The 12,277-nt window shown below is 40.5% G+C and overlaps 1 protein-coding gene across 11 annotated transcripts in view; it reads right to left on the bottom strand.

Moving 5' to 3' along the window:
* The window catches only part of MOK (MOK protein kinase), a 62,842-nt gene that overhangs the window by 17,331 nt on the left and 33,234 nt on the right, over positions 1 to 12,277 (bottom strand). The gene's annotated exons all lie outside the window — the stretch shown is intronic.

Here is a 12,277-nt window from a genome sequence, read left to right as displayed (position 1 = left end):
AGAGTAGGACTGCCCCATAGGATTTCCAAGGCTGTAAATCTTCACGGAAGCAGACAGCCACATCTTTCCCCCATAGAGTGGCCGGTGAATTCAAAACCACTCACCTTTTGGTTAGCAGCTAAGCACTTAACCACTGCGCCACCAGGACGCCTTTTCTGTCTCTATAGATTTGCCTGTTCTGGACGCCACATACAAATGGAATCATATAGGATGTGGTCTTTCATGACTGGTTTCTTTCACTTAGCATGACATGTTCAAAGTTCATCCATGTTGTAGCCTACATCAGTACTTTGTTCCTTTTTATGGCTACATAGTATTCCATTGTATGGATATACCACATTGGTTTTTCCACTCATCAGTTGGACATTTGGGTTGCTTCCACATTTTGACTACTATGAATAAAGTTGCTATAAACATTTCTGTTTTTATGTGAACATATATTTTCATTTCTTTGGGGTAGACATCTAGGAGTGGAATTGCTGGGTCACATGGTTTCTCTAAGTTTATGCTTTGGAAGTATTGCTAGACTGCCTTCCAAAGCAGTCATACCATTTTACTTACCCACTAGCAGTATGTGAGGGTTTCTGCTTCTCCACATCCTCGATGGCACTTCTTATTATCTGATATTGATGACAGTCATCCTAGTGCTTGTGACGGAAACCCTGGTGGCATAGTGGTTAGGTGCTATGGCTGCTAACCAAAAGGTCGGTGGTTTGAATCCACCATGCACTCCTTGGAAACCCTATGGGGTAGTTCTACTCTGTCCTATAGGGTTGCTATGCGTCGGAATCAACTTGACGGCAGCTGGTTTGGTTTTTGGTTTTTAGTACTTGGGACAATGGTAACTCATTGTGGTTCTGATTTGTATTTCCCTGATGACTAATTACATTGAGTATCTTTTCATGTGCTTATTGCCATTTGTATGTCTTCTTTGAAGAAATACCAATTCAGATATTTTGCTCATTTTTAAATTGTATCACCTGTATTTTGATTACTGAGTTGTAAGAGTTCTTTATATACTCTACGTACAAGTTTATTATCAGATACATGATTGGTTGTTGTTGCTGTTAGGTACTGTCAAGTTGGTTCCAACTCTTGGTGACACTGCCCAGTCTTGCGCCATCCCCACAATCATTCCTATGTCTGAGCCCACTGCTGCAGCCACTGTGGCAATCCATCTCATGACAGTCTTCCTCTTTTTCGTTGACCCTCTGTATGATTTTGGCACCCTGGTGGTGCAGTGGTGAAGAGCTCAGCTGCAAACCAAAATGTTGACAGTTGGAATCCACCAGCCGTTCCCTGGAAACCCTATGTGGCAGTTCTACTCTGTCCTATAGGGTTGCCGTGAGTCGGAATTGGCTCCACAGCAACAGGTTTGGTTTGGCTTTGGTTTCTATACGATTTATGAATATTTTTCTCCATTCTATGAGTTGTCTTTTCACTTTCTTAGTAAGTGTCCTTTGAGTCACAAAAGTGCTTAATTTTGATTAAGTTCAATTTATCTATATTTCCTTTTGTTGCTTGTGCTTTTGGTGTCATATCTAAGAATCCATTGCTATGTCTTATAACCCATTGCCGTCGAGTCGATTCCGACTCGTAGCGACCCTATAGGACAGAGTAGAACTGCCGGATAGAGTTTCCAAGGAGCGCCTAGCGGATTTGAACTGCGGACCTCTTGGTTAGCAGCCGTAGCACTTAACCACTACGCCGTCAGGGTTTCCGCTATATCTTATATATAGAAATATATACGCAAGCATACAGCAACCCACTGCTATACGCTTATGTATGCTTCTAGGAGTTTTATAGTCTTAGCTCTTGCACTTATGTCTTTGATCCATCTTGAGTTAATTTTTGTATATGGTATAAGAACCCAACTTCATTCTTTTGCATGTGGATATCCAAGCTGTCCGAGCACCACTTATTAAAAAGATTATTCTTTCCCCACTGAGTGGTCTTGGCACTCCTGTTGCAAATAAGTGGACTGAAGATACACGGGTTTATATCTGGACTCTTCTACTTGACTGGTATCTGTATGTCATTATGCCAGTACCATATGGTCTTATTATTGCTTTGTAGTGAGTTTGGAAATTGGCAAGTGTGAGTCCTCTAACTTTGTTCTTTTTTCAAGATTGCTTTGGTTACTTGGGGTCCATTTGCTATTCCATATAAATTTTAGAATCAGCTTGTCAATTTTTACAAAGAAGCCAGCTAGGATACTACTAGGGATTGTGTTGAATTTGTGATCAATTTGGGGAATATTGCCATCTTAACAATATTAGGTCTTCTCATCCAAGAATATGGGATGTTTTTCCATTTATTTAGATCTTCAATTTCTTTCAATAATGTTTTGTAGTTTTCAGTGTTTCTAAGTTTGGCATTTCTTTTGATAAATTCATTTCTAAGTATTTTATTCTCTTTGAGGCTATTATAAATGGAATTGCTTTGTTAATTTCATCTTCAGATTGTTTACTCCAAGTGTACACAAAGACAACTGATGGTGCCCAGCTGCCATTATTGAACATTTTGATCATAGATACTACAGAAGAATCCCGATCAAAAGGGGAAAAATGCAGAACAGAATTTCAAATTCTCATGAACTCCAGACTTTCTGGAGCCAGGGAGGCTGGATGAACCCCCAAAACTACTGCCCTGAGATAATCTTTAAAACTTAAACCAAAAATATCCCCTGAGGTCTTCTTAAAACTGAACAATAGTTTAGCTTAACTAGTAAAAAAAAATGTTTGCCCTGAGCATTACGCTCTTTTAGGAACTATGTATATGGGATCAAATTGACAACAGCAACTTTAAAGATTACATAGGAAGCTTAAGGGGTAATGAGTTTATGTTAATGGGGGAGGAACTCAGAAAAGGAGGGTGAGAATGGCTGCACAACTCAAAGAATGTAATCAATGTCACTGAACTGTATATGCAAAAACTGAAGCATTGGTGTATGTTTTACTGGGTATATTCTCAACAACAAAATAAAATTAGTACTTGTGTACTGATGTTGTATCCTGCAACCCTGCTTAACTTGTCTATTAGTTCTAATAGTTTTTTAGTAGATTTCTTAGGATTTTTTCTATATACATAATCTTGTCATCTGTAAAAATAGTTTTATTTCTTCCTTTCTGATCTAGATGCCTTGATTTCTTACCTTTCCCCCCCCCCCAATTGCCCTGATTACAACCTCTAGTATAACGTTGAATATAAGTGGTGAGAGTGGACATTCTTGTCTTGTTCCTGATCTTAACAGGAAAGCACCTAGTCTTTCACCATTATGTATGATGTTAGCTGTGGATTTTTTCTTAGATGCCCTTTGTCAGATTGAGAAAGTCCCCTTCCAGCCCTAGTTTCTTGAGGGTTTTCACCATGAAAGGGTGTTGGATTTTGTCAAATGCTTTTTTCTGCGTCTGCTAAGTGATCATGTGGTTTTTGGTTTTTATTCTACTGATAGGATATATTACCTTACCTTATTTCCAGATGTTAAGCCAACCTTGCATTCCTGGGATAAATTCCATTTGGTCATGGTATATAATGCTTTTTGAACATTGCTGGATTCAGTTTGCTCGTATTTTGTTGAGGATTCCTGCTTCCATATTCATAAGAGGTATTGGTCTGTAGTTTTCCTGGATGTGTTTCTCAGGTTTTGGTATCAGGGTAATACTGTAACACTGAACTCACAGAATGAGTTGTGAAGCGCTTCCTCCTATTTTTTGAAAGAGTTTGTAAAGAACTGGTATTAATTCTTTAAACATTTGATAAAACTCACCAGTGATGCCACCTGGCATGGGCTTTCCTTTGTGGTAGTTTCTTGATTACTAATTAATATCTTTACTTGCAACAGGTCTAGTCAGATTGTCTTTTCTTCTGGAGTCGGTTTCAGATAGTTTGGTACATCATGCCTTTATTTTTATTCAAATTATTTTCTAATTTCCCTTATGACTTCTTCTCTGATCTATTGGTTATTTAGGAGTGTGTTGTTTAATTTTTTACATATTCATGACTTTCTCAATTTTCTATTATTTATTTCTAACTTTATTTCATTACGGTCAAAGAACATACTTTGTATTATTTATATCCTTTTAAATTTACTGAGGTTTGTTTTATGGCCTAGCATATGATCTCTCCTGGAGAATGTCTCGAGTGCACTGAAGAAGAATGTATATACTCTCCTGTTTTGGGTAAACTGTTCTATAGATGTCTGTCAGGTCTAGTTTGTTTATAGCGTTGTTCAAGTCTTCTCTTTCCTTGTTGATCTTCTTCCTAGTTTTTCTATCCACTATTAAAAGTGAGGTACTGAAGTCTCCAACTATTATTGTTTATTGTCTATTTCTACCTTCATTTCTGTCAGATTTTGCTTCATGTATTTTGGTGCTCTGTTATTAGGTACACAAATGTCTTGTTATATCTTCCTGATGGGTTGCACTTTTATTATTATAAAGTGTCCCTTTTTTATCTTTTGTAACATTTTTTGTTTAAAAGTCTATTTTGTCTGATACTAGTATAGCCACTCTAGCTTTACTGTGCTTGCTCTTCCCGTGATATATCCTTTCTCTATCCTTTCAAGCTATTCGTATGTTTGACTCTAAAGCATACTACCTGTAGACAGCACATAGCTGGATCTTGTTTTTGTTTTTTCAGCCAGACTGACAACCTCTTTAATGTTATTATTGCTATAGCTGGATTTGTGTGCCATTTTATTTTTGGTTTTCTGTATGTCTCATGTCATTATTCTTGTTGTTATTCCTCTATTCCTCCTTTACTGGTTTCCTTTGCATTAAGTGATTATTTTCTAATGTAGCATTTTAATTTACTTAATGATTTTTTTTCCACTATGTACTTTTGAGTTATTTCATTAGTGGTTGCTCTAGGGCTTACCATATGCACATTAACTTATTAGAATCAACTTCAGGTTTATATTAATTCTTGTGTGATGTAGAAATGTTCCTCCTATGTAGCTCTATCCCCTCCTCCTCTTTTTGTGAGATTAATTTTAAACATACGACATCTATAAATGTTACAAATCCCACAATACATAGTTATAATTATTACTTTATATAATTGTGTGCCTTTTAAAGAACTCGACAGAGTAAAGGAAACCAAGTATATTTATAGCTTTTGTTATATTAGCCTTCTTAGTTACCATTTCTGGTTCTCTTCATTTGTTCCTGTGGATTCAAGCTACCATCTGGAGTCCCTTCTTTAGCCCAGTACAGATTTGTATGGCTGTCTTTTTATTTATCCTACTTAAGAGTTTGTTGAGCTTCCTGGATGTATAATGTTTTTCAATAAATTTGGGAAGTTTACAGTCATTATTTCTTCAAATATATTTTCCACTCCTTTCTCTCTCCCCTGTCATTCTGGTACTCTCATTACACATATGTTGGTATGCTTAATGGTGTCCCATATTTCTCTGAGGCTTTGTTCATTTTTCTTCCTTCTTTTTTTCTCCCTGTTCTTCAAATTTTATAAACTCTATCAATCTATCTTCAAGCATGCTAATTTTTTCTTCTGCAAGCTCAAATCTGCTGTTGAGCCTCTCTAGTGAATTCTTCATTTCAGTTATTATACTTTTCCACTCCAGAATTCCCATTTGGTTCTGTTTTATAATTTCTATCTTTTCACTGATACTCTGTTTGATTCAACACTGTCGTCATACCTTTATTTCTTTAATCATGGTTTCTTTGAGATCTCTGAACAAATTCATAATGGCTACTTTGAAGTCCTTGTCTGTTAAATCTGACATCTGGTTGCTCTCAAAGGCACTTTCTGTTGCCTGCTTTTTTCCCAGTGCATAGTCATACTTTCCTGCTTTTTTGTATACGTTCTAATTTTGGCGGGGGGTGGGGGGGGGAGCCCTGGTGGCACAATGGTTAAGAACTTGGCTGCTAACCAAAAGGTCAGCAGTTTAAATCTACCAGTCACTCTTTGGAAACCCTATGGGGCAGCTCTACTCTGTCCTATCGGGTTGTTATGAGTCGGAATTGACTCGGCAGCAAAAGGTTTATAATTTTTTTTGTTGAAAATTGGACATTCAGGTAATACACTGTAGCAACTCTGGGTACTGGTCCCTACCCCCTTAGCTTGTTATTGTTATTTGCCTATTTGTTTAGTGAGTGGCTAGATTACCTTAGTGAGGTTTACTTTCCACGCCCACTCCCTTCCTGTGAAGCTTCTGATGCTGCTCCTCAGGAAGCACAGCCTTGTACAGAGGCCCAGTCACCCTAGTGTGACAGTGGTTTGGGCAAGGACCTCTTTGACAGTCTCCTTCTCTGACCACACCCAGATGTTAAGTTCCACTGACTGCTGACTGGTTGTTGTACTGTTTTTAACAACACCCTGGGGCAATCAGGGTCCCACTATTCTAAGTGGCGCTACACCCAAGGCAGACCTCCATCCCATGATCAGGGGCTGGGTGGAAGAAGGAGAACCCACCAGAGTTTTTTTTTTAAATAATTTTCTCCATTTTCACAGGAGAACAGGTCACACTGTCACACTGTAAGAGGAACTCGTAAAGTTCATCTCTGCAATAGATATGAACTCTTTGAATGCCAAGAAATGTGTCTTATAGGCGCCTCCCTTATCTTCGCAGTACCTTGCTCTCTGCTGTGCATACCAGTAGGTAACTCTGTAAACACTGCATGATCATTCCTTTATTTCATTATTGTCTCATTATTTAGTATTTAACAGTGCTATGCAATATTCTAATTATCTAGAAGACTGGTAATTTAAGTCAAAGGAATTGTTATTCTAGTAACAAAAGCTTTAGTGACTGATTCAGCGTTTGGTCAGTCAGCATCAGCATCAACAAGAGCAAATGAAAAGTATCTGTTCATCTACAACACTGTGCTGGGACCATGAACAGAGACCCAGGGTGGCCAGAGAGCATAATGGTTAAGGTTCCAGAGTCAGACTTGAGTTTCAATTCTGGCTCTGCCACTTGTTAACAACTACTTTGCATTATTACTTAACCCTTCAAGTCTCAATTTCCTCATCTATAGAACAGGGATGATAATAACAGTGCCACCAACAAAGGGTTTAAAAGGCAGAATGCATGGTGGTTAAGAACATGAACTCTGGACCCTGCCTGAGTTAAAACCCCAGTTCTACCACTTACCAGGTATATAACCCTGGACAAGTTACTTATGTTTTTGTGCCTTAATTTTTTCATCTTTCAAATAGGGGTTGTCTTAGTTATCTAGTGCTGCTATAACAGAAATACCACAAGCATATGGCTTTAACAAACAGACATTTATTCTCTCACAGTCCAGTAGGCTAGAAGTCCAAATTCAGGGGGTCAGCTCCAGGGGAAGGCTTTCTTCTCTCTGTCGACTCTGGATGAAGGTCATTATCATCAATCTTTCCATGGTCTAGGAGCTTCTCTGTGCAGGAACCTTGGGTCCAAAGGACATGCTTTGCTCCCGGTGCTGCTTTCTTGCTGGTATGAGGTTCCCCTGTCTCTTTGCTCACTTCTCTAATTTATATCTCAAAATGGATTGGTTTAAGACACTATCTAATCTTGTAGATCTCATCAATACACCTGCCACTAATCCATCTCATTAACATCATAATGAAAGGATGTATAACACATAGGGAAATCACATCAGATGACAAAATGGTAGACAATCATACGATACTGGGAATCATGACCTAGCCAAGTTGACAGATCATTTTGGGAGACACAATTCAATCCATGACAGGGATAATAACAATAACTACCTGATAGGGTTGTTGTGAGGATAAAATTAGTTAATTCATATAAAGTGCTAAGAATAATACCTACAGGCAGTTAGGACTCATGAAATGTTAGGAGTCAGTTCTAAGATTTTTTTTTTTTCATATGTTAACAACTCTGAAATCAGGATACATACAGCAATACTTAGTATCTTACAGTCACTGCCAGCCACTTTTTCCATGTTTTAACATTTCTGACACTAGGATGCCAGTTAACCTGGACAGCATCTTAGAGTCAACTCACTGACCTCTTCTGATAACATGTCCAAAGTACATGAGATGAAGTCTCACCATTCTTGCTTCTAAGGAGCACTCTGGCTGTACTTCTAAGACAGATTTGTTTGTTCTTCTGGCAGTCCGTGGTATATTCAATATTCTTTGCCAACACCATAATTTAAAGGCATCAATTCTTCTTTGCTCTTCCTTATTCATTGCCCAGCTTTCACATGCATATGAGGTGACTGAAAACACCATGGCTTCGGTCAGGCACATCTTAGTCCTTAAAGTAACATCTTTGCTTTTTAACACTTTAAAAATTTGTCTTTTGCAGCAGATTGGCCCAAGGAAATACATCATTTGATTTCCTCTGTTTATCTGGAAATGTCCTAATTTTGCCTTCACATCTGAAAGACAGTTTTGCTGGATATATGATTCTTGGCTGGCAGTTTTTTTTTCCTTCAATGCTTTATACAAGTCATCCCACTGCCTGCCTGCCTGCATGGTCTCTGCTGAGTAGTCTGAGCTTATTCTTATTGACTCTCCTTTGTAGGTGACTTTTCGTTTATCCCTAGGCGCTCTTAAAATTCTCTCTTTATCTTTGGTTTTGGCAAGTTTGATTATAATATGTCTTGGTGACTTTCTTTTAACATCTACCTTATGTGGAATTCGATGAGCATCTTGGATAGATATCTTCTCATCTTTCACGATATCAAGGAAGTTTTCTGTCAACAAATCTTCAACAATTCTTTCTGTATTTTGTTATCCCTCCCTGTTCTGGTACTCCAATCACTCGCAGGTTATTTCTCTTGATAGAGTCCCACATGATTCTTAGGGTTTCTTCATTTTTTAAAATTCTTTTATCTGATTTTTCTTCAAATATATTGGTGCCAAGTGTTTTATCTTCAATCTCACCAATTCTGCCTTCCACTTGCTCAGTTCTGCTCCTCTGACTTTCTACTGAGTCGTCTAATTCTGTAGTTTTATTGTTAATCTTCTGAATTTCTGATTGCTGACTCTCTATGGATCCTTGCAGCTCATTAAATTTTTCATTATGTTCTTGAATAACCTTTTTAATTTCTTCAACTGCTTTATCTGTGTGTTCTTTGGCTTGTTCTGTGTATTGCCTGATCTCCCTCCTGATGTCTTGAAGAGTTCAGTATATTCGTCTTTTGTATTCTGCATCCGGTAATTCCAGGAAGGCACCTTCATCCGGAAGATCCTTTGTTTTGAGAGACTGTTGAAGCAATCATGGTCTGCTTCTTTATATGATTTGATACTGACTGTTGTCTCCGTGCCATTTATAGGTTATTGTATTAGTTTATGTTTGCTTACTATATCCTAGCTTCTTGCTTTGTTTTGATATGTCCAAATAGGTTGCTTGAGTGAGCTAGATTATTTTCATCTTCGAAGCTCTAACATCCTGTCATCAGATGGCTAGAGCTGTTGCCAGGTATATGAGCCTAGGCAGTCCTCTTTTCTTGTATGAATTCAGCTCAGGTGTCCAGGTAGTTGGTCATCAGGTGTGTGGTACAGGCTCTGTCCTACAGTCTTAGAGGGGCAGGGGTGATTGGTGTAGGTACCAGTATCTGGCTGCAGCAGGGGGTCATGCTCTAAGCAAGGCAGGGGGCTGATAATCATCCCGAGTGTCTGTGAGGTAACTGCATCCCTGTTCCCTAAAGTGCACAGGTGGGTGGGTTCTGCAGACGGACCTTGGGCACCCAATGCTTTTGTTTCTAAGGACTGGGAGGTACCAGTTATCCTTGGACCCCTGTCACAGGTGGCTGGGTGACCTGAGTGGAGCCACCAGTTCTTAGGCCTCTGATGTGGGTAGGTGAGGACCCTGTTTAATAGGCAAAGCAGTGTCAAACAGCAAACACCCACTCCACCACACAGCTGAAACAGTTGCAGTCTGCCAGCAAGGGCCTATTCTCCTGAAATAGGCCCACACAGGTCCACGCAGAGGGGAACGGTATTCAAAGTCCACAAGCCATTTCTGCCTGGACAGGAGCCACTTCTGTCCTGAGCTCCCCAGGTTAGTGGAGCTGGCAGATTATCTTTTACCCAATTTTGAATTTATTCCTTCTCCAAGATTGGGAGAATGGCTCAGAGTGCTCATCAGGATCTATCTCAGGCCCAGGCAAATCGACAGCCACTGAAGCCGGCTTCAGGGCTGGGGGCACAGTAAAATATACGCAAGTACTTAGCTTTTGCCAAGAGCGCCATTCTTCTCTGGCTCTGGAGGTGTGAGTAGGCTGTGCAGCTGACTGTTTCTCCCTGAGGAAACTGCGGGCAAACGGCAAACGCTACCACCAGCCTGCCGCAGCTGCTCCCGGGAATGGTGCCTGTGGGTTCCCAGTGATTCAGGTCCAGCAACTCCTCTCCATTTCTGAACCATCTCTCCCTCCCCCTGCTGCTCAGTCCATTTTCTAAATTTGCCTTTCATGTTCAGGGCTCCTCACTTGTCATACATGTAATCATTCCACTTGTTTTTTTCAGGTCTTTGTTGTAAGAGGGTTCACCGGAAGCATCTGACTACTCTGCCATCTTGGTCCCCCCCATCATTTGATTTCTTGACTGCTGCTTCTATGGGTGCTGATTGTGGTTCCAAGTAAAATGAAAGCCTTAACAACTTCAATCTTTTCTTAATTTATCATGATGTTGCTTACTGGTTCAGTTGTGAGGATTTTTGTTTTCTTTATGTTTAGGTGCAATCCATTCTGAAGGCTCTGGTCTTTGATCTTCATCAGTAAGTGCTTCAAGCTCTCTTCACTTTCGGCAAGCAAGACTGTGTCATCTGCATAACACAGGTTGTTAAAGAGTCTTCCTCCAATCCTGATACTGTATTCTTCATATAGTCCAGCTTCTTGGATTATTTGCTCAGCATACAGATTGAATAGGCATGGTGAAAGGATTCAACCCTGACGCACACCTTTCCTGATTCTAAACCACGCAGTATCCCCTTTTTCTGTTCAAATGACTGCCTCTTGGTCTAAGTACAGGTTCCTCATGAGCACAATTAAGTGTTCTGGAATTCCTAATTACTAATGCGTACATATTTTAAATCACATATAAAATATATTAATTTTGAAATAAAGCTTTTTCTCCACTCTCCCACTTCAGAAAAACTTTATTTGAACTCTTCATTTGCATTTGCAACATCAGAGTCTTCAGTGTCACAAGAATAACTTCTCAATCAAACAGATTTCCACAGGGTGTCGTCTTCAGTCCCGCCTACACTGTTTGCTATAACATGGCAGTTGTGAAATCAGCTATGATGCTGTCACCACAATTCTATCCCAGCCAGAGGTAGTCACTCACACGACACCGGGGTGGGTGACTTATTTTATTGGTCCCGTAGGCACACTGTGATCTGTAAAATATGATACTCTGTTTTGCTTTTTCAGAGGTATTTACAAGGTTCCCTTGCCCTGATGCCTAATGCTGGCAACCTCGAGATCAGGCCCCCAGGGACACTTGCTAAATGTGGGCCAAATGTCTGACCCCTCCCCTGTGTCATCAGGTTACCTCTACATACAGCCCAGAGCAGTTCTGACAAGGTCATTTCAGGCAAGCTTGCTTTCCTAAACAGTGCTTTATTGTTCAAAATAAATGAATGAGCACCCTGTAATACAAGAGACTTTGAAAGGATTCAGCTATAAGGCGATTCCCTCTCTGAGGAATGACTTTTGAGGGAACTCTGTCTTGCTTTAAGGCCCAGAATAGAATGGTGGGCAAGAGTAGAACCCAGAAGAGGTGTGGCCCTCAGAGTGGGACGGGCCTGCATGCAAAGGGCATGCCTGGGGGCCTGCGGAGAGGGAGGCCTGAGCTGTGGTGGGTACTCTGTAATGACAGCCACCAATCACAGCCACCCTCAGCACCATACTCAGCCTCCTTATACCCATGGCTGTCTTCAGCGCCCCCCTAGCCTCTCACACCCACGGCTGCCTGCAGTGTCCCCCTCGGCCCATTTCACACCCACAGTTGGCCTCAGCACCCCCCTCAGATCCACACACCCACAGCCACCCTCAGCACCCCCCTCAGCCTCTCACACCCACAGCTGCCCTCAGCACCCCCCTCAGCCCCTCCCCACACCCACAGCTGCCCTCAGCACCTCCCTCGGCCTTTCATACTGACTGCGTGAAGGCCTGTGGCTTCCCTTCTCAGCTCCAGCCATGTTCTGAACAGATGAGACTGCCAGAAAATACCTCCCCAGAGTAACGTCATCTGGGCTACACACTTACATATCTACCCTACACTGACAAATAATTTTGAGAACTGAAACTTAGCATATGTGAACTACGAGCTTTAAAAAAAGGATCTTAGA

This window comes from Loxodonta africana, chromosome 10 (genome assembly GCF_030014295.1).
Source record: "Loxodonta africana isolate mLoxAfr1 chromosome 10, mLoxAfr1.hap2, whole genome shotgun sequence".
NCBI lineage: Eukaryota > Metazoa > Chordata > Mammalia > Proboscidea > Elephantidae > Loxodonta > Loxodonta africana.
This window is presented reverse-complemented; position numbering and strand designations above follow the sequence as displayed.